Source organism: Dermacentor albipictus, chromosome 9 (assembly GCF_038994185.2).
Source record: "Dermacentor albipictus isolate Rhodes 1998 colony chromosome 9, USDA_Dalb.pri_finalv2, whole genome shotgun sequence".
Taxonomy (NCBI): domain Eukaryota; kingdom Metazoa; phylum Arthropoda; class Arachnida; order Ixodida; family Ixodidae; genus Dermacentor; species Dermacentor albipictus.
This window is the reverse complement of record NC_091829.1, coordinates 34,186,624-34,209,139: the sequence shown is the minus strand read 5'-3', so window position 1 is coordinate 34,209,139 and position 22,516 is coordinate 34,186,624. Positions and strand designations below refer to the sequence as shown.

Genomic DNA, 22,516 nt, shown 5'->3' with positions numbered 1-22,516 from the left:
GAATAAGGCTGACACTGGCCTCCGTTACGTGCGTCCGGCCCTGCGGCACCGAGCAGTAGCCTACCATGTTGCGCGCCTTCAAAGGCAGCCACTACCTATTGTAGTGCTTTCAAGCGTTTTAAAGGAGACACTCGGAGGGGGAAAGTTTCGCCACTAAATGAGGACCGCAGCGTACGAGGGAATTTAAACTCGTTTTCAGCTCGCTTCGGCGCTCCCGAAGCAGCCGACGCGGCCGCTATGTCCACGTGATCCCTCCTAGCACGTCACGCCGACGGTGGCGCCAGCTTTTCCAGTGGTGGAGCTCGAGGCCAATACTTTCCTGCCGAGAATGTCGCATGTCGTTCTTGACTTGGAAGTACCGGGCTCGCTGGGTTAAAGAAAGGAAGTGCGGACGAGACAGATGACGGTTATCGTTGTGTGACCACATATGACCCGAAGGGTGTAATTTTGCTTAAGGGTGTAGATGCTCCGTTCACCCCGCCATGCGCCTTGCCTTCCTTCACGAATCGGCAGCGATGATCAACAGCGGCGGCAAGCCGGCACAGATGCCTCGCGAACCGCCCTTATTGTTCGGATCAAGGGCGAACCAATCAGTCGATTCATTATAGGTCGGTTGCGCCACTCTGTGCGGGAGGGCCCGGCTGAGCTCGTGTATAGGTGTGTTTCGCGCGGTTTCTGTGTTTCACGCGGCGCGGTTTGCGTATGGCGCCCTTATTGAGACACGTGCTTACACAACGCAGGCGCATGTCGTTCTTTGCGCGCATGTCACTACGCGCTAATGATGTTAACGTCTACGTACGCCCGTAACCGCGTGCTTCTCAGACGTAAGGTATATGGAAACCTTCTCGATGCCGCATTCGCGCGGGAAACTCATTTGCACACAGGCATAGTGTCGCTTCACGGCAATTAGGAAAGATTCCGGCGCTCTTCACGATAGCGGATCTGTATACGCGACTCTGGAGAGTCGCTAACGATTGGGTGCAAACGTCTCCACGTTCTGCGCAACGTTCTGTGTTCTCCACGTTCTGTGCTTATTGGAAAAAGCATATCAGTGAGATATATCACTAAATCATCATTACTTCACAATGTGTATTTCGTATCCATTGTACAGCCCATTAACCATCGGCATAACTTTATCTTGTATAGGTTTCATGCATTTTAGACCGACTGTTTTAGGCCCCTTCACAGCCACCGTAACATCTGCCCTTCGTTGTTCATACCTCCATTGCGAACGCATTACCACCGGCCTGGCGCTCTTTGGCCACATTTGGCCCTTGCGCCAAAAAACACCACGTTCATCATCTGTGCAAGATGGCGCGCGCAAAAGCTTCGCTGTTCGCCGTGCACGGTTATGCCGGAGAGTTATACACTTTCACTAAACCTGTGCGGTATTGAAGCGAAAGCTGGTATCAGCCACTCAGACGCGGAATAGGAAACGCTGTCGGTCTGCATGCATATAGCAGTGGTACAGCATACAAGGGTTAGGCGGTGCCCGTAAGCTGGTCTGTCAAGATACCCTGCGATGCCGTGTATAAGCCAAGACGTTGCAGCTAATCGCGAGCTACATTCAAGGGGACGTTCCTTCGGATAGATCCTTAGTACACGATTCCATTGTTGAAGAGGACATGTTTCTACTGGCGAACTCCTGTGGGGAATGCTTTAGTGCAAGTTCGTGAGGTGAGGTGTACGTGTGGCCGAGTTCGATCCTGTTGGCAGGGTTACCATTGGCAAGTCCCTAAGGACAAGACCTTATGCGTAAGCTCTCCCGGGGGAAGTTTCTTAAGCGGAAGCGGTGTGTTATCCGAAGGATGAGTAACGGGACATTCTTAGAAGCGTCACGCATACGTTAGACCTACGAAGATCGCATGCATTTCAAAACCACAATATTTCCATACTCGCGCATCTCAGTTAGGTCGCTTCTTAATTCTCCTAGAGATATTGTCTTGTTCGAGGGCTCCACTATGCACGTATATGCACGCACTATGCATGTATTTACTAAATGACGAACAAGGCACAAAACGAGTTTGATTTGAGCGAAACCGCGTTTGCATTAAATGCTGTTGCGCGATCCGGCCCGTGTGTGTGTGTGTGTGTGTGTGTGTGTGTGTGTGTGTGTGTGTGTGTGTGTGTGTGTGTGTGTGTGTGTGTGTGTGTGTGTGTGTGTGTGTTTCTCTCGCTGTAAGGACAGTCCGCTGTTGCGAAGCGAGTTGGCATTGGTGCTGTCTGACAGACGACGTCGAAAAACGCATTATATGCTCGAACTTCGCCGCGTTCACTTTTTTTTTTCCGCCCCCTCTTCCCGCTACGCGATTGGCCTGCACTGGACGGGCGTTATCTTTCTCGGCCATCAGAGCGGGCAGATCGCTCCGAGATAAGGCAATGCAGCGCCGCGTGGAGTCAAGCTCTCTGCGCCTTCCCCGCGGAAAGCGGTGGGCGGTCCCGTGTGCCGGCAAACGGTCGGCGGCTGGCGGGGGGAGATCTCTATCAGCCCACGTTCGAGCGCCAACGCTCGGTTGCGTGTTGAAAGTGGTACCGTTATATGCACACAGCTCGACGACGATCGTGAGCCTCTCGGGCAGAGATTGTCCTTAGGAGCTATAGCCGCGGAGACAATGGCGCGGGGCCTATAAGGCCACTGAACAGGAGAGACTCGGTTTTAATCGGCACGGCTTTTGCAACGCTTGGAGTCCCACCAGTATACGTCGGTGGGAGATAGATAGTCGTTCGTATTGAATTGTTTGTTTGAGATTGTAACGTTCCGTAGCGACGCATGGCCTGTGGGAGTTCAAGGCTTCCGTATAAGATCTGACCACGCGTGGTTCTTCATGGTATCTGGGCTCGTGTATACCGTGCTTTGAGAGCACGCGGTGCACGCGTGCCCTTAGCGTTTAGACGAGGCCGGGAGTCGAACCCCAGACTTCGTGCCCGGCAGCAGTGTTCCATAGCTACAGAGCCGCCGTGACGGGCTCGTCCACACGTTTAGGGGGAGAGGGCATATTTTCATTCTGTAGATGACGTTCCAGTGAGGCTGACGCGCTTGGTGTCAGCGTTTAGTAGAGTATAGTTTGCTGGGCCAGTTGGTACATGGTGAACGCATGATGGTTTCCAGCAAGTATCGTGCTTGCTTGCGTCCGTACTTGCTCGAAACCATTATATGTTGGAATCAGCGCTTGGCATCAGCGCTGAGCTTAGTATCGAGGCACCCTAGCGTGCGCGTGCGCGTGTGTTTGTGCGTGTGGTATTTCGAATAAACAAATAAGCAAATAGATGCATAAACAAATAAAATTTACTTACGGCACAGGAGTGACGTGTCTTTGTGTGCGTGTGACGCATCGCAGAGATCGGAATGAATGTAGCGGGTGTTCGGTTTAAGCGATATGCGGCTACACTGCAAAGTTCGAGACTTGCCAATCGGATAAGCGCGGTTCCTCAAGTGCATGGACTGAATAAGTGGAGCTGTGCCTTTGCGCCATCGGCGATATCGCATATCCATGTATATATATATATATACCGTTGAGTACGATTCGTGGGAGAGAGATCTTTATCTCCGCCCGTAAATAGCTTCGTGAGCACCCTTGCTTGGGTCACGAGAGTGACTTCGTTCCGCAGCCAGCGGCGGCCACGAGTCTCCGGGGCACGTTGTCCTTGGCGGAGACAGCAGCACGAGCCACGGGGTCTGACTTGTGCTTCAAGGGCTCTAAGGAGTCAGTAGTGCTCTAGCATTTCTTATAATCTGGTATATTTTACCTATCGTATCATTCTTTCAAATGCATTTAAATGTTCATAGCACAAGTCATACGTCATCGCCATAATTTTATTATACAGATTTTACGCGCTTTAGAGCGTATATTTTAAGGCCCCTTTACAGCCACGTCACACCAACATAGTAATCGTAATTACTCTGCAAACCCATTACCACAGTCATGGCGCTCTTTGGCCATACCTGGCCCTTGCGCCATAAAACCCCATACATCGTCATCGAGTCACGGGGCCTGAAGCTGCATGGGCCACTCGATCCAGTTTCTCAGTTAGCGCGAGCCTTACGCCCTCACCAATCTAAACGAGACACCAATGGGAGATGTATTCGAAGGGTCCATTCGATTCTCCCTGCGCTAGTTGGAATCTAGTTCCCACCATTTCAGTGCCAGTTCTTGCTCGTGCGCGGAACCGGCAGGGCTCCTGCGGCGCACTACCTTCCTGACGAGCACAGGGAGTGCTGTGAATTCGCCTTGCTTGAAGCCCGCGCCGAGGGAAACGAGTAGGGAAGTGCGACCCCTCGTAAACTGTAGTTCAGAAAGTGCAGGCTAATCGGATGGCCTTCTGGTTTGCATGTGACGTCACGGATGCAGCTCCTCACAGTGGTGCGTTTCCCAAACATCCGCGATGACTACGGTGCACCATATCATCGCGCGCAAATCGTTATTCTTTTCTCTTCGTTTTTTTGACCGTGACCGTTTTTTATACTGGGTTATTGCTTTTATCGATTTCTTGCTCTGTGCAAGACGTGTCTGTCGTGCTGTCAGGTTCATTGTTTCTGCAGCTTATCGACGCGGTAGTATACCCTATATAAGAAGGTGGTCGCGGTGACGTCAGTGCAATTGCCATCTAGATGCTATGCATTCATTTACCGCGCGGTTATCATAATGTGGGCGTCGACATGCAGACTGTGCGTCTACTCTTAAAGGGACAGCGTACTACTAAGGAAAAAATCTACTGCGTTTATATCACTAACCGATATATTGAGCTTTGAACCCCTGCGGTGACTGTTCGAAACTTAGTGACTGTGATGTCTACGTTCAAAGCAGTTTATTTCCTTTATTGGAACCACTCGTTAAAGGTATCCTCTTGCAGATAGCGCAAGTCTATCTCGTCAGCTGCGTCACTCCTAGAAGCCTGCCATTACTTGCACGACTAACCGATGTGTGATTTAGCTGATTAACAATAACTCTCTAGTTCACCTTGCAAAATTGTTTACTTTAGGTGACAAAGTTAGGTACACGCATACACATCTAATTTAACTCATCAAGTTCATCAAGTTTAACTGAATCTGTACAGCATCAAAATGTGCATGCGCTTGATGCGAGCCACATCCCCCCCCCCCCCCCCCCCCCCCCCCCCCCCCTTACCGATCAGTTCATCATCGGCCTATTTCGTATAGTCAATCACTACCTGTCGCAGTGGCTCTGGCATTGCTCATCCGAGCAGGAGGTTGCAAGTCCTATGCGTTCCGTTCGAGGCAGAATGCAAAAAACGCTCGTTCACATCGACTGTATGTGCAGATTAAAGAACCCCGTGTTGCCAAAACAAATCCGGATTCCTCCGTTCCTCATGAGTCATGACGAACTGCGCAGCTTCGGGACTACACGTTGACCGTGCATCACCTGTTCTTCCTTTTCCTTCTCCCTTTCCTTTTTCCCTTTTTTTGTCCGCTATCTCCTCTTACAGTGTAGGGTAACAAACCAGGTGCACCTTGCGCACCTGGTTTAAACCACGTTAATCTTTCTGCCTTCTCTCTCTCTCTGTCCGCATGTTAAACGCCTCAATTTAAGACCTCGTATAATCCACTGCTCGTCGCATCCATCGCTTGAATCATGCTGCCGCGGTCTTCCCGGTTCGACCGCACTACTCGCTTTGAGCAACTCGCCTGCTGCGGCCGTTTTCGTTCTGTCCCATTCTGAACGGGAAATAGCAAGATCCAGAGCGCTCTTCGGGACTTCCTGCAGATGTTGCAGAAACTGTAGGTGGCGCCTAACGCTGGCGCGCTCTCTCCGCATTGAGCGTGAAAATGGGGCCCGTGCGGCCTTCCAGCGACCTTCCGCAATCATTGTCGCCCAGCTCGTGACCCTTGCCACCGCCACCACTCGCGTGAATTCGTTTACGAATGCGCTCTATGGTAGTGCCATGGGGGAAAAAAAAGCGCGTTGGTCCAGCCGCTTATTTTGGACAGGCGGTGCAATCGATCGCCGCACCTTTCTAGGTTTGCGTCTCTCGTGACGCCCTACCTTTCCTGTTCTTCCTTTCTTTCTTTCTTTCTTTCTTTCTTTCTTTCTTTCTTTCTTTCTTTCTTTCTTTCTTTCAGCAAACCAAGTTCTTGCGAACTTACGACCCGTTGGCTTGTGTTATTTACAGCTCCGCGACATTCTTTGTTTGTTTGTTTTCTACTCTCTCACGTTCGTTGCCAGAGTGAAAATTGCCGGCCGCGCCATTCCGATCGATTCGATACCGTCGTCGAGTCGTGTCACGAGCTGGTCCTTCGAGAACCGGCTTGATTCGACTGCCCTATACTCGCTCCGGCTTCTTTCGTTTTCCGTTCTCGTCTGTAGTGCTCATACTTTGCTTTCGATTTCACGTGCCGGCCTCTTCTTTTCTTTTTTTTCCTCTAAAGAGGCCATGGTGCTCTAGTGAACTTTAGAAACGTCTGCATTTTTTTTATATCGTATCAATATTTAGCAATTCATGTAAATGCTCATAGTACCCATCATTTGTCATAGCCATTATTTTATTACTCGTACATTTTACGCACTTTACAGTGACTATATTTTAGGCCCCTTTACAGCCACGTCACATCAACTTCATAGAACCCATCACTCCACTGAGAAATCATTAACACTTGCATGGCGCTCTTTGGCCATACTTGGCCCTTGTGCCAATAAAAACCACATATTCATTCATTCATTCTCTACTCTTTGCGGGTAGGCTGTGGGTGTTCCTTTCGGGAGACAAATGCCAGCCCGTTTTTCTTTTTCGCTGTGTGTTCACTTATGTACGGTTACACGATTTATAGTAATTGTAATAGTAACGTCATCCATGAGCGTTGTTGCGCTGTTTCTCCGTGTGCGCGACGCGATGAGGCCCACGTGACGCACTGCAGGAAGCCACGCCAACGATCGAGCCTCGATTTAGCGAAAATCCAACTCGCGCACTGTCCCGATTTAGCGAACTTTTCGCAATTACGCACAAAGAGCGTAAAAGCAGACGAGTCGAGTGTTTTTTCAACACAACGCATTCCTTGATCTCAAGAGGTGCTTCGCATCTCCCCTGGTCTTGCTGCGCGCTAGACTGAGAGAGGGGGATCGAGACAGGAAGAGACAGGTGAAAGCGTAATTTGCGGAGGAGTCCGGTGCATCGCGGTTTTAACAGCCGCGAGAGGTTAGTAGAACTAAACCGTAACACAAGCTGAAACAAAAGGACGGTTGGTTTTGCCCGCGTTAAAGCAGCCACCGTGGGAATCTGCTACGTTTCCGTCCGGTTCTTTCCGAAATAGAATAACCTCGTGGCGGGTGCTGCTTCCTCGCCGTGTAAAAAACGCCGCGCTGGCCTTCTTTCGTATTCGTGCGTTTTAATCGTCCCAGAATGGTTAAATTACGCTCGCGGCGCGCACTTCCGAGACAAGAAGAAAAACAGGTTTAACTGCCAGCTTGGCCGTCGTCTCCGCGGACGCGTTCGGCTTCGTTGCAAGGCCCGTGCCAGATGAGTACACGGTTGTCGTCGCTGCCTCTTCTCTCCTTCCGCTTCTTTCTATCCTTTCTTTTTCTGTTCTTTATTTTGACGTCCTCTCTTCAAGCTTCACTTGCGTCCGGCGTCGCGCCCTCCCCGTGTTGTGTGCACTCGGGGCGTGGTGTCGTTTTCGCGCTTGCCCGAGCGAATAGCTGCACTGCCGCGTCGGGAGCGGAGCCGAGTGTGTCGCGGCGCCCAGCGGTGCAGAACGACGGGACTACTATATACAGCGGGCGCGCTGCTTGCAAGTTCGGCGTCCGCGAGTCGACCCCCTCCCTGTCGCTCCTTTCTGAGCGAAGATGTTGCGTGAGAAAGACGTCTTTATTTGCCTTTCAGATGCGCCGCTGCAGCATCAAGAGGTGCCACAACGTCTGATAGACCTCTATTACTGGTCGTCTACAAGACGTCTTCTTTTGTCTGTCGGGTGTCCGTCGCGTCGTTACGGTTGCGCTCCCGCGCTGCTCCCAGCCTGTACGCGCCCCTGTCGCGTTTTTTCTGAGCGAACAGCAATGCTGTGTGGTTGGAGATGTATCGTTGCCTTTCAGAAAAGGCTTCTGCGCGGGGTTCGTGGTAGACCCCTGGTAGACCTCGCTTCGTAGTCGTCTACAAGACATCTTTATCTGTACGAAGGAACACATAATTTCTCAATTTGTCCCTACAGTTGTGGTTACCAAGGCACATAGTGAAACACTTTTAGTTAAATAACGTCAGACTGTGATTCACTATGGTAGTTACGTCTCCCTTTTCAAGGAATCCAGATGATCTGGCGCAATTTCGCTACCTGCCACTGATATACTTAGTGAACATATTTCGACTCAAAATTAAAATAAAGAGGTCCCCTAGTATTAGGCCTCTGGTAGACGTCTGTTTGTCGTCGTCCACAAGGTGTCTTCTTTATCTGCACAAAGGAACACTAAGAAAACAACATTGTCAAGCTGAACTGATAAACTGCGCTTATAAAATACTAGGAAGGTCGCCCTTATCCAAAGCGGTGGCTTTAAGCCGAAAATGACGCGGACTATGTGTCGGTGGCTTAGTGGTGAATCGTAGGCGGTCGAAATTAATTCCGAGTTCACCACTAAGGCGTGCCTCATTATCATATTCTGGTTTGGACGCGTAAAACTCCAGAATTAATTTTTTTTATTGTTCGTTAAGATTTGCCCGATTCATTACCGCATGGATCTCGATCGCGTCTTCTGGGAACTGGTTTACTGCTTACTGATAAAGAATTTCTTACAACTTTTTTGCGCGCAAGAGTGGGCAGAATACTATACGTTGTAGTCTGAATACTCGGCCTAGGGTGCAAAATTTGGGAAGGAAATTCTTATAAGTACTAAGGACGAGGAGTAACGACTAACCTTTTTGGTTGAAAAATATGAAGGTATGTAACGTGAGTCGTTCCATACATTTCTAGTAGAAATGACGTATGGAGCAGCGCCTGCTCGAGTGTCGCTCGAGCACTGTAACTTAATCTTGCAATAATGCTTTTACTTGTTTGCTTCTGCCTCTACCACGATAATGCGCGATCAATGAAGTACGAGTAGGATTAAGGGCACGCATTCAGCTGACAAGTGAACTTTTCCTTCCGTAGTAAGCCCAAGAGGGAGGCGAATATGACGTTTTCGCGTGCCCGCCGAGTGATGTCCATCCTTCAAGGGGGTGAGAGAGAGAGAGTAAAACATCTTTATTAATAATATTTGAATGACAAGAGCAGTGTGGGAGGAACCCTCAGTCCAGGGTCCCTAAGATGATGATCCCTAATATGTCCAGGGTCCCTAAGATCAGTCCAGGGTCCCTAAGATGTCCCTAAGACGTGGAGCATCAAGCTCTGCAGGTGGAAGTGTGCGTAGGCCGTGGGCGCGCACAATACTGAAGGCTTTACTAGAGCCGCTACGCACCCTCAACATGTAACGGAAGTTAGTGCACCGGAAAGGTATATATATATATATATATATATATATATATATATATATATATATATATATATATATATATATATATATATATATATATATATATATATCCGTCTCGGTGTTACGTAATCTGCGCGCGTGCGTGCAACTGAGCCTGACACGTTACGAGACAAAACGAGAACCGCAAGTGGATTAGGCGCGTCGCACGCGTCCACATCCGGGGTATGTACTGTGCGAACCAAACCGGCGCGGACCGCTTTCGGAATTCGAAACGGGGAAAGGAAGAACCACGCGCAATTTGAGTGACGGCAGCAGGCGTCACTTGCTCTCTTTCTTTCTCTCTCTCTCGTTATCCGTATCTTTTTTATTATCCTTCATACTAAAAAAAGTTGCTTTTTATTCATTAAGTGCCTGCCGGGATTTATCGCTCACGGCCAATGCCGCCGACACCGGCCTTTCTGCGACACGAGCTCCTTAACGCTGTCGCGTTAAAAAGAAACTGTCCATCATCGCAACATCGTCCTTCAGGGCGAAGGGCCGATTTACGCTCGAGCCGCCCATCGCCGCAAGCCGCACCGCACGCTTGCGGTCGCGTGAAAAATTGCACGTATCAGCACTTGTGCACAAATTACCATTTACATTGTTTGCACAGTGTATACCTTACACATTGTAAACCAAAATTTGTGCACAAGCGTTTGATACGTGGAATATTTCGCGCGACCGCACGCGTGCGGTGCAGCTTGCGGCGATGGGCGGCTCGAGCGTAAATCGGCCCGAAGCCGGCCGATTCTCTGCGTTCCTCTGGGTCGTACATTGAGAAGCCGGCGCGCACGCTGGCCTCTCGTGCACCGCATGTGCGCGCCATGACTTCCTTTCTTCGACCGTTGGCCGGCATCCAGGAGAAAGATCTAGGCTGAGCGGCTCCGTAACTGGGTCTCTTCTTCACCGACTTCTTTCTTTTTTATTTTTTTTTCCATCGTTGAAGGGCCGGACGCGTGTTGGCGTGAAAAAAGGAGCGGCGAGGTTGTCGGCGAGGTGAACTTAAAAGGCACCTTTCCCTCCTTCTCCGCTCCTCCGCTGCCAAACGATCGTCCGTTCCCTCCCACGTTCGTTTGTTTCGGCGTCCGCGCGGTACCGCCGCTTTTTCACTGCCATCTAGACTCGCTAATTCCGTGCACTGCGTCGAAGGCTAGCGCTTGTGTTAGCAGTGTCAGCGGGAGAAAGGAGGTTGGTAATAAGGGCGTGGTGGATGTTTTGACGAGTTGGTGCTCCGTTAATTTGAAAGTGAGGGAGAAAGAAGTTTTATTTATATAGCCGGCAGATTGGGGGGGGGGGGGGGGGCAAGATGGCGGCCAGAAGCCCTTGAGCTCTAGCGGCATCATCGGCTTGCTGGACAGCCAAAAGGTTTTTCTTTTCTTCAGCTTTTTTATCGCGAGAATCGCACAGCACAAGCATATGGCTGCACGAAAAAAAAAAAAAGTTTGCGAACGACGTCCCTGCTTAAGACTAGTATACTTCAGAATTGAGGAGATTTGGTAAATGCTGAGTAAATAACGCACAGTGGTATTTGACATTTTATACAAAAAAATGAGACATTTAATCATATTTATACATTTTATAAATTAGGAAAAAGCAAGACAATCAAAATTAACAGCAGAAAAGTGCTATACAATATAAGACATACAGTGTATGTTGCTTAAACTTACTTAAATGAAGTTACATGCTTACATGGTGTAAGCTAGAAGCGAGTTCGAGATAGGTATGACGGAGATATATGGCGGTGAATCTTCCTCAATGAGCGTTAATTCTGGGCAAAAATAGGTTACCTTGTTGGCCGATGCGGCAAAAAAAAAAAAAAACATTTTGCTGCTCAAGCGTGCAGGGCGCCTCCGTTGTGCCCTACTAATCCTGCCGTGAAGCTTTCATTCAGCCGGGCGGTGGGCGATCGCAGGAGGCCAATGGAGAAGCCCATCTGGTTCTCATTTTTCACGTCGGCTGACGCAATCCGCGTAGTGTATGCGGCACTGCACGGATATTCTGAGGCGGAGTATGAACCCGTCCGCTCGCTTACTCGTCCGCAGTGTAACATGTTGCCAGCTCGCTCGCTTTCCTCTCGAATTAGCGCGCGGGCTGCCGGCGCTTGGCGCGTGATGGATGGAGATGCGACGCAGGAAGCGAGAATCCGGTGCGATGCTTGCGCCGCCTAGTGCGTTACGCTCGGAGAACGGGGGCGCGTCTTTTCTGCGCATAACTAAGAAAGCGGGCGACTGGGGCCTTCCTGGCCTCCTTATTCTTCTCTCTCTCCCTCTTTGTTTCCCAATTTTTGTTGTTGGGTGAAAGCGGCATGCACGGCGTATCTGGTTTAAGCAGGATTAGGATTGGGCTGCCTGCATGGACGTTCGTGTTAGGTCTGTAATTATGCGCCTTTATTACGCGACCTTTCGAAAGCTGCTAGCCCGTTTCCGCAATTGCTGTTTAGCGACTTCTGGAAGAGCAAGTATAACTTTCGGGGCAGTTATTTTGTATTAATCATTCCATTGTTTCGTATTTGCAAGAAATTGCGGCGTAACCCACTTCACATGCAGTGACTGTCGACGGCAATGCGTTAGCATTGAATCAACGTAGCCACACGGTGTATCTCCACTGTGGAAACGAGTTTTCGAAACCATTTTTTCACTCTAAGGGTGTAAATTATTTAACAACATGGATTTTATCGTATTTGTGCTTCAACTTTGTTCGATTACGCACAGTTGACTTTTCGAAATGTTCGAGATGGGGTATTCGTGTTTACGGGACAGTGACTATTCGATTCGAACACCCAGTATATTGTCACGTGGTGACGGTGAAGAAAACAGCAATACGGTGGAATGCAAAACTAGCTTTTATTGGGCGAACCTGTGCCCGCAAAAATAGGCCACACTTATAGCACAACGATAGCGGCGAACACGGTCGGCGATAGTCGGAAATCTGATCAGCGGGTCAAGCGCGTCGGCTTTTATAGAGCAGTCGTCGAACGTTCCAGACTAATCGTTAGGACCCGCGTGCCTTCCGCAAAGTTCTACACCATTCGCGTCACGCGATGAAATCAGATAACATAAGGTTCGGCGACAACAGACAGCGGATAGAAGCGTCGATAACTTTCCAGAAACTTCGGGTACATGCAGGCGCGTCCCACGCTGTGCGATTACATTTGTTAGGCGGCCAAACGTGGTTGCCCGATAAAGATAAGTACACGTGTCAATATGATTCGTTATTCGAAAGTATTGAATATGCGCAAACCTCTAAATAGCTTCGGAAGCGAGCGAGCGAGAGAGAGCGAGACTTTAATTTTTTACGCCAGCGTCCGACGCTCGTCGGTAGCGCGAGTATCGTGTCGCCGCCGGTGACGCCAACGTTCGACGCTCGTCGGTAGCGCGTTCGGTTCTGTCGTCAGTGGCGCTCGGCTTGCGGCGCCGCCGGAGGAGCGAGCGTGCGCACGCTTTTCGAGTTTCTTCTCGGCGGTTCTGGCTGGCGATGCATCCTTGGCACGGCGTATAGCAAGGAGAGGGACCGCTCGGCTCCGGTGACCCCAGATTGGGAGGAACGATAGCCTCTCGTGCTTCGGAGCCGCGATCGCTTCCCGGCTGGCCTGTCCGCGACGGTCGACGCTCGCGGGCTAGGGTAGCGTAGCGGTGGCAGCGTCGCATTTGGCGCCGATCGGCGGCGCAAAAGTTTGCCAGTTCGCGATCGGCCAAGGACGCGAGTCGCGACGCCGGTCTGTCTCCTTCTCCCCGACAGTCGTCGCTGTGCTGCTGCCGACAAGTGAGCGGGGCGGGCTTCGCCGCGACGTCGACAGGATAAGGAACTTAATGAATGGAAGGAAGACACGCGGGGTTGGTCTCTCTGTCACGTGGTCGTGGGCACGCCGGGCGCGCGCGCCCTCTGTTTTTTTTTTTATTTATTGCGACAGCGTGCCTACTGGCATAAAGAAATGTTTAAACATGTAAATACACTCCGGATTCGCGGAGGAAGTGCAGCAATGTCCGGTGGTGGTGCCCCAAGATCCAACTTTCTACGTCTGGTGGCCGACCTGGGGGTGGTCCACATCGAAGCAGGTGTTTCTATTGTCGAGGGTGACGAAACGCGTGTCGCCCGGTGATGCAACAACGGCTTCCTCGACAAGGTAACGATGCCTGCTTTTTGGGCGAGAGAGGAGGGGGCGGGTGGGGAGCAAGTGAATAGGAGGTAGTGTTTCGCTGTATTCGAAATTGTCTCCCTACGCGATAAAACAGATCGCAGCGGCACCCTTTATTCATGATGTTGCGAGAAATGGTGCGATAGGAGCGGGGTTTGAGGATGCGCGCCGCGCCCAACCTGCCCCGTAGAATTGGTAGAACAAATGCGCAGTGGCATTGTGCGCGGTATTCCCACCCTCACTGTCGTTTCCGACCCAGATACAGAGGCGAGGATTGTTTATTTCAATAGGCTGCAGCCCCGAAAAGCCATCGCAGGAGGGGGGAGTGCGAGATATAAAGATGGTAAAAGTAAGCAAGACACAATGCGTAGTCAGTGGCTAACAATGTGTAAAAGGAATCGGCTGGCAATAAAGATCGGAAATGACCAGATAAAGCACTCCAGTGTTTGTAGTAGAGACAAAATAACTGTATTTAAACGACTTGGTTTGTGGTGATGAAAATTGGACATGTTCAACTCATGATAGCGTCGAGTGGCTGTAGGTTTAGTAGATCACTATGTAAGCGGCGAGGACCATACTGTGGTAACGGCGCTGACTGGGCCGGAGCGCGTGGGCATTCCCGTTGCTTGAAAACGGCTGTTTTCTTTTTTTTTTAATGGGTACATCTGCTACAAACAATTCGTGCTCCACCGGGAGGGAAGGGGAAGTGCGGTGTCAAGGGTACGGTACCGAAAGCAGGAGGGTGATGCGTGAGTTTGGCTTCTCTACTCTTGCCGTGATGCTGATGCGACCATCTTCTCCACACGAACTTTCAGTAGGATCGTTATCATCATCCGATTTTTGTATCCACTGCCGGACGAAGGCCTCTCCCAAGCGCTGCAACCGACATCCGACTCTACTGGCTGTGACCTTCTACTCTTAAACTGACGCTCCAGTGAATTGCGCCACGACAGCTCTTCTTTTTCTTTTTATCGCTAGCGTGGCGCCTGTTGTGGATTGCGAATTCGCGAGTTTCAAACGAGCAAGCAGTTGATGGGAGATAAGATACGTGAGAGGAAGTCCTGAAGTGTGTGGAGCTTCGCTGCGACCGTCTGATGTGTTTCTTTAATTACACACAAATTATGCTACGCGAGCGTTTGTTCATTCTGCCGCCCTAAAAACGCGGTCGCAGCGCCTGGTATTCGAACCCGCGACCTCGTGCGCAGCAACAAAACACCCGGTTAACTGCTGGGCCGCTGAAGAATGCAGCTACCATCCTGCCGAGAAACGGTCTTGCAGTGCATAGTGCAATGCATTTGTGCTTTTTCTCAGGGAAGACCTGCAATTTTCTTTTGCTTCTACTTCCGCGCTCGCGTCCGCCCATTCAGTGACAAAGTAAAAGCACTTTTGCTCTGAGCGTGTGCTCATTCCAGCGTTGACAGCCCGTCTGTCTCGCCCGGGTCGAACACGGGGTGTCGCGTAATTTTTCGCCCTACAAGCAATAAAGGCAAAGTACGAGCGGAGGGTCTACATTGTCTTTTTTTTTCATCTCCTATTCCTCGTGGAGGGTGCTGGCGTGAACGCGGTCAACGACTTATTGGTGGCTCTGGTCTGTCTGTCTGTCTGTCTGTCTGTCTGTCTGTCTGTCTGTCTGTCTGTCTGTCTGTCTGTCTGTCTGTCTGTCTGTCTGTCTGTGTCTGTCTGTCTGTCTGTGTCTGTCTGTCTGTGTCTGTCTGTCTGTCTGTCTGTGTCTGTCTGTCTGTCTGTCTGTCTGTCTGTCTGTCTGTCTGTCTGTCTGTCTGTCTCTCTGTATCGTCTGTCTGTCTGTCTGTCTGTCTCTCTGTATCGTCTGTCTGTCGGCCTGTCCATTTGTCTGTCTGTGTCTGTGTCTCTCTGTATCGTCTGTCTGTCTCTCTGTATCGTCTGTCTGTCTCTGTCTGTCTGTCTGTCTGTCTGTCTGTCTGTCTGTCTGTCTGTCTGTCTGTCTGTGTCTGTCTGTCTCTCTGTATCGTCTGTCTGTCGGCCTGTCTATTTGTCTGTCTGTCTCTGTCTGTCTGTCTGTCTGTCTCTGTATCGTCTGTCTGTCGGCCTGTCTATTTGTCTCTGTCTGTGTCTGTCTCTGTCTGTCTGTGTCTGTCTCTCTGTCTGTCTCTGTCTCTCTGTATCGTCTGTCTGTCGGCCTGTCTCTCTGTCTGTCTCTGTCTCTCTGTATCGTCTGTCTGTCGGCCTGTCTCTCTGTATCGTCTGTCTGTGTCTGTCTGTCTGTCTCTGTCTCTCTGTATCGTCTGTCTGTCGGCCGGTCTGTCTGTCTGTCTGTCTCTGTCTCTCTGTATCGTCTGTCTGTCGGCCGGTCTGTCTGTCTGTCTGTCTCTGTCTCTCTGTATCGTCTGTCTGTCGGCCTGTGTCTGTCGCTGTATCGTCCTTCTGTCGGCCTGTCTATTTGTCTGTGTCTGTCTCTGTCTGTCTGTCTGTCTGTCTGTCTGTCTGTCTGTCTGTCTGTCTGTCTGTCTGTCTGTCTGTCTGTCTGTCTGTCTGTCGCTGTATCGTCTGTCTGTCGGCCTGTCTATTTGTCTGTCTGTCTGTCTCTGTATCGTCTGTCTGTTCACCTGTCTATTTGTCTGTCTGTGTCTGTCTCTGTCTGTCTGTCTGTCTGTCTGTCTGTCTGTCTGTCTGTCTGTCTGTCTGTCTGTCTGTCTGTCTGTCTGTCTCTGTCTGTCTGTCTGTCTGTCTGTCTGTCTGTCTGTCTGTCTGTCTGTCTGTCCGTCCGTGGCCTATAGTACAGGTGTAGTCGTTGCAGTCTGGTGGAGATGAAGGGAAAATCAGACATCCACCCGATCGTAGCGATTGCTACAAAGGAAACCCAACGGGTTACTCGAAAGAAAATCCTCAGAGTTGAAGAAAAATTCGTCCTGGTCCGGGACAACTTCTACGAACTACTACGTCAGTCTGGTGGAGACTGTCTATAGTCGGTGCAGTCTAGTGGAGACAGTCTGCTGTCAGTCCAGTCGGTGGAGACAGCCGAGTTTTGCTATCCTGCAGCTGCACGCCGTTGCGTGCCACGGCGCACTGAAACGGCGAAGCGCCCTTGTCCCTGTTCGAGGTCCATGGCAGCTTCGGGTCTAGATCGCTTTGTGAGCGCCTTTAGCGTGTAGCTATCGCCGCTCCGTTACTTCGTCGCTGAAATGGCCGCGGTTGTTCCCGTGGATAACGGCGCACCCTCAATTGAGGCAGTGCAAGGAAGCAGTGAAGACAAAAAGCGGGGGATAACCGAGAAGCTCGCTTCATTACTTACCGCAATAAAAAAATTACATGATTCGCGTTGTATACGTTGCACGCAAGCGCGTTAAAAAGGAGCGTTTGTCCCATATCCAAAAGTAGGCGTGTGTGTGTGTGTGTGTGTGTGTGTGTGTGTGTGTGTGTGTGTGTGTGTGTGTGTGTGTGTGTGTGTGTGTGTGTGTGTGTGTGTGTGTGTGCCTTATTAGGTCATCAGCATTCAAGAATATCCTTTTTCACTTGCACTGCTTCCTTATTCGAATCCACGCAAACCGGCCGCTAAAGCGATGCTGGTGGAGTTCGTCGTGTTCAGAAGTGAAGTGTCTTGCGACTATAGAGAGTTTTAGCTCTGCGTTTACAGTCCGCTTCGCTCGGACTTGTGTATTCTGACGAATTGCGCACAGCCGCTTCGCGGGAATGCTATAGTGCGCGTGCGCACAATTTTCATATCGACAGCGCAAACTGAAGTGCATCCCTCGCCTACGCTGTCGAGCTTGGTGAGTTAAACGCGATGGTGTCACCGTTTGACTTCGTCGTTTTGCAGCCGAAAGGTGATCGCGCATCGCTTCTGTCTCCGGGACACGCGATTATCGAATATGCAAAATGAACGCAGTTCTCTGGACTGCCTGCGATGTTTTTTTACTATGCCCTGTTGTTAGAGCATGTTTTTTTCATCATTTGCTTCGCATGGTTCGCGATGCTCAATTTTGTTTAAATTACATTTCTAAACAATGATCTACTGCTTTTGTGTTTGCTAACGCCGCGCAAACGCCAATGTGGGGGCCTGCAGCTTCGTCAAGCTGTCCATGTGGCAGCTTTTTCTGCATGCCCCTCTCGTCATGTACTAATGCAAATAAAAATCATTGTAATTGCGTGCAGTCGTGTGAAATGTGAGTGGAGCCTACTGTAAGCGGCGCCTATAGCTAAAGCATTATGATCTTGGTACTTGTGGGCCCATTGACGTCATCCAGCCGCTTACCCCCAGAGAAACAGCAAAATGGGGTTTGACGCAGCAGAATGGGGTTTGACTCCACAAAATGGGGTTTGACTCAGCAAAATGGGGTTTGACTCAGCAAAATGGGGTTTGACTCAGCAAAATGGGGTTTGACTAAGCAAAATGGGGTTTGACTCAGCAAAATGGGGTTTGACCCAGCAAAATGGGGTTTCACGCAGCAAAATTGTGTTTGACGACTGTTCTCTGCTGCTTCAGTTACGTCCGTGTGTAGCCTGATCGTATGGCATATCTTTTTTCAGCGTGCACCGACTGACCGGTGCTGCGGAAACGGACGTGACGCAAGAAACCTGGGGGCGGACACTGTTTCTGTGAGTGCTTTTTCATTTGCATTTTGTACGCCCCGTATAGCTGTTAATCGTCTGCACGTGAAAAAAAGATTGTCGACAAAATGACGTCATTGACTTTGTCTCAGCTCTGAGCCCTCATTGTTAATGCTTTCAGAACAGCGCGTCTTTAGTTCTGTGCAGGGATTTACCACTCCACATGCTGTGCGATATGAGCGTTCCAGATTTTAATTCAATCCTCCTGACTTTCCATAGCTCGAGCGCCAAGATATTAACGTGCGCCCTTGTGACTTAAGCCGAATGGCGTAATGTCGGCACTTCGTTGCTGTCTGAAGATAATGGTACCTATAGCGGATGAAGTATAGCGGCAACCACACAGGGCGCATTTCCAGCGTATTTATGGCGCAGGCGCGTCTATTTCACCGTGCGCGACGATGCTTCCGCAATTCCTGCCAAGATATACTTACTGTAAATTGAAGAATATAGCAGGTACCTAACTCGGAAGTGCGGACGCTGCGCTGAAAGGTGCATGACTATCGCGCGCTGGTAAATGTGCGCGGTGGCGGCGCGAGAAGTGGCGCATGAAATACGTCGAAAGTGCGCTTCATGTAGTCTCCATTTCACGACATGTCCTATACGTCACGACGACAACGCTCGTGCTAAGGGTCACCACGGTGCAAAATGTCAGGTTACGCTTCTATCAGAAAATTAAGCATTCTCAATTGCCAAACAAATAAGTCAGTAAATCAAAATCAAATTTGGTTTCGTCACGCATGCCGTACATCGCACGTCACTGCCGTGCGGCGTGAAGTTCGAGAAAAAAATGTCCTTTGTTTTCCGCAGCAAATATATATAAGCAACTCGGCCCAGAATTGCTGTTTGACACCAACGCAGTCCTGGGCTTCCTGAAAGATGTTGTATTACATGTTATTAGCCCCACACACTCGTAGCGTCTCCTCTCTTCAGAGGATGCCGCTGCGATAGCTGTTTCATATAGCACATGCCTCTAGGCCCTTGTGTTTCAAGGGCTCTGGCGAGGCGATGGTGCTCCAGGTAATTTCACCATCTAATATATTTTCTGTATTGCATCACTCTTTCAGATTAGATTACAGATTAGATTAGATTAGGTATTTCAGATTACAGATACATTTTACGCACTCTAGAGCGACTATTTTTAAGGCCCCTATACAGCCACTTTACATTAACCCCATAGAACTCATAACTACATTGCGAACTCATCACCACTCCCCTGGCGCTCTTTGGCCGCACTTGGCCCTTGCGCCAATAAACACTACATATCATCATCACCACCACCATCATCATCATCATCATCATCATCATCATCATATCGCCAAAGAGGTCGTAAATGACACCTTTACAGCCTAACCTGATTCACTGTTGCACTTCAGTGTCTCTCTCTCAGCTTCCCGCAGCGAAACGCTCCGCTGGCGGTTACTTCCGCAAGTTGGCTTCAAAGAAAGGGCGCATGCCGCGCAGCGCCGGTCTTGCATTGCGTGCGCGCGACGCTCACGCACTGCCGACGACAGCCGAATTAGCGCGTTCCTCGCGCACTTCCTTCCGTTTCCTGTGGGAGAGGTCGGCGGCGACGGCGCCGTGCTCACACAGGTAGGTGTACGCGCGCCTCTGCAAGCCACCGCTGGTGGACCGCGTCTTTCTGGCCGGGGCGATCAGCGTGCGACGTTCGCCCCCCACGCATGCGTCCGGAGGAAAAGACGAGGCAGGGTCCCATGGACCGCGCAGCTATAGCGCTGCGGCCGACGTTTGCGGTCAGCTACACAATAGAGTGGCTGCGTGGGTCCCGCGCGGGCAGCCGCAGCTGAAGTGCTGCTGTAAAGCCGCTAGATTGCTGGCTGGTTCCGCGGCTTTCCCAACGTATAAAAGCGCGTCTAGACGCGTGTAGTGTATGCACACAAGCGCGCTTGGGAGAACTGTCGCATATGCGTCGTGCTCGTTCTAGTCTTATCGGATGAGGGAGAGAGACTCGACCGAAAGGGGCCGTGGAGGAAGGGAAGGAGTATACACGAAACAGGGGTGGACTTTGGAAACCCGAAACTAAATTTGGGCATGTGCGTGAGCCCAGCGCGTGCGATAAGGCGCGACGCGCCCGAAAAAAACCTTCTGGGACGCGCGTCCCAGGTGCGGTGCGTCCCAGGTGAGGTGCGGTGCGGTTCGTGGGAACGTGAGCATGTGTGTGTGTGTGCGAGTGCGTGCGTGTGTGAGGAAATATGCGCGCCACGCCGCATCGCACGCCGAAGAAAAATCGCGCCTTTATACATGCTGCCCCGAAGCTTATTATGCCTGCTGTTGCTGTGCCCTATACGTGTCTGGTTGATAGATTTGTCGCGTGTATACGAAGTAGCCCCCCCCCCCCTCCCCCCCCCCCCCCCCCCCACTCTCTTGCGGTGTGTGAGGCCGCATGTAGATTCTGCGCGCTGCTTGGACTGAATTCTTGTGCGGGCGAGTGTTCTGACCAGGCGGCGAGGCGGGCGTGGATTAGTTTCATGTATTCGCACGCTACTCGCTTTTGGAGTCCGCGCGGAATTGGGCGAGGAAAAAAAAAAAGCACTACAGAAACTAATCTCTTGCTTCGCGTCCAGTGGTTGTGTGCGCGTCCTTCCTTATAGCGCGCAGGTCGGTTTCTTGCTGTTTTTGGACCAAATTAGGAGGGCGATCTACGTACGGGTTTCTACGAAATTCGCGCGCGCGGTTTTCCTTGCTTTTGTCATCGCGTCTTGCGTGTATGCGTGTCCGCAGTGATGCTTGATGTGCACACTGTGATGCTTCGATACACTAACGCGCAGTTCGCGTGAATAGCTAGCCAGTGCGCAGAAGTGGCTCGTCGCCTTGTATGCATTGAGCGTCGTGTTTTCGAGCGTTGGCGTAGGCGTTCTCTGGTACGTGCCCCCATTCCCTCCCGCTTACATATTGGAGAGCTTTAGGTTAGGGGACGCAAGCGGCTTGCGTACGCAAGAACTAGGGGCGACGGTACTGCGCATGCGCAGACCCAGACGTAGGGCTCTGCGCATGTGCAGTACCGTCGCCCCTAGTTCTTGCGTACGCAAGCCGCTTGCGTCCCCTATTCTAAAGCTCTCTATTGATGGGCGATAGGCGGGGCGGTCTTTGGCACTCAAGACATGCTGTGACTTTTAAACCGCCTTCATGGAGTTATGAAAGAACCGTAAGCACGTGCAGCAAACTAGAACAGACTTTACGAGCAGTAAAGCATCGCGTATGTCATTCACGTCTGTGGATGTGCGCCCGGTTAATCTGTCCCATGACCTGTTGCGGCGCGTCAGAGGGCCATGGTTTCGGTTTCGAACTTCAGCACGAGGTTTAAAGTTTGATCTTCCAGCTGCGATGGCCTCATTCCCTTTAGGGTAATAGTGCAAAAAAGAAAAGAAAAACAGCCCTCCCAGTGCGTGCGAAAGAACCGGGAATGTTAAAAATGAATCCGGAGCCTCAGCTACGGCGTTTCTCATTGACCATGTGTTGCTTTGGACGTTGACCTCAAATCGATCTATCGATGACTCAATCAATCAATCAATCAATCAATCAATCAATCAATCAATCAATCAATCAATCAATGATTCAATGAATGAATGAATGAATCAATGAATGAATGAATCAATGAATGAATGAATGAATGAATGAATGAATGAATGAATGAATGAATCGATCAATGAATGAATCAATCAATGAATCAATCTCGTTTTGCAATAACGCAATATTGTTAGCGCCCGATGCTAATGAATTCCTGAAGCGAGCGCCTTCATCACAAGGGCCCTACTCCCTAAACGTCTGTGCTGTTCGCCAGCTGTTTCCTCCGACTTCTCATCGGGTCGTGAGGCAACGAGCCGTGGCCAGGCGAGGGAGAAAGCTTTAACGTCCACGAAGGAACCGCGTGTAGTGCATGTAACTTCAAGCGTGAGAGCCATCGGCGCGCGATGCCGTCTTTCGTGTCTGGTCCTGCGCTCACGCAAGCTGGCCGGTGGTGTACGGCAACGCGAACCTTGCCGAAAGCGAAGGGGAGTGGGAGTGGGGGCCTCGCCCCAGCCCGTTTGTCGCCTGCAAACAGAGCTTGACGGGTTGCGTGGAGGCGCGCGAAGCGGACATTCTTTAAATCTTCGAAGTGGGACTTGCCCGCGCGCCTATTTCTTCCCGGCGAGTCCTTTGAGCAGCAGGATCGAGCCGACCGCTTCTTCGTCTGGCAGGACCGGATTCGCTTTCTTTTCTTCTATACGTCTGGCGTCCTGTAGCGGCGCGTCTGCTCATTGTCGGTGACGGGCGCTTGCATCAGCGACTCGGCGCTTTTAGAAGGTAAATATTGTCCTGTTTGATCCGGCTTGCTGCTGTGTAAAGG

General features: G+C 50.7%; 1 protein-coding gene across 1 annotated transcript in view; it reads left to right on the top strand.

Moving 5' to 3' along the window:
* The window catches only part of LOC135906533 (uncharacterized), a 266,802-nt gene that overhangs the window by 63,512 nt on the left and 180,774 nt on the right, over positions 1–22,516 (top strand). Inside the window, exon 2 of the mRNA XM_065437975.2 lies at positions 18,091–18,159. The gene's annotated coding sequence lies outside the window, so the exon portion shown is untranslated. The remainder of the gene's footprint in view (positions 1–18,090; positions 18,160–22,516) is intronic.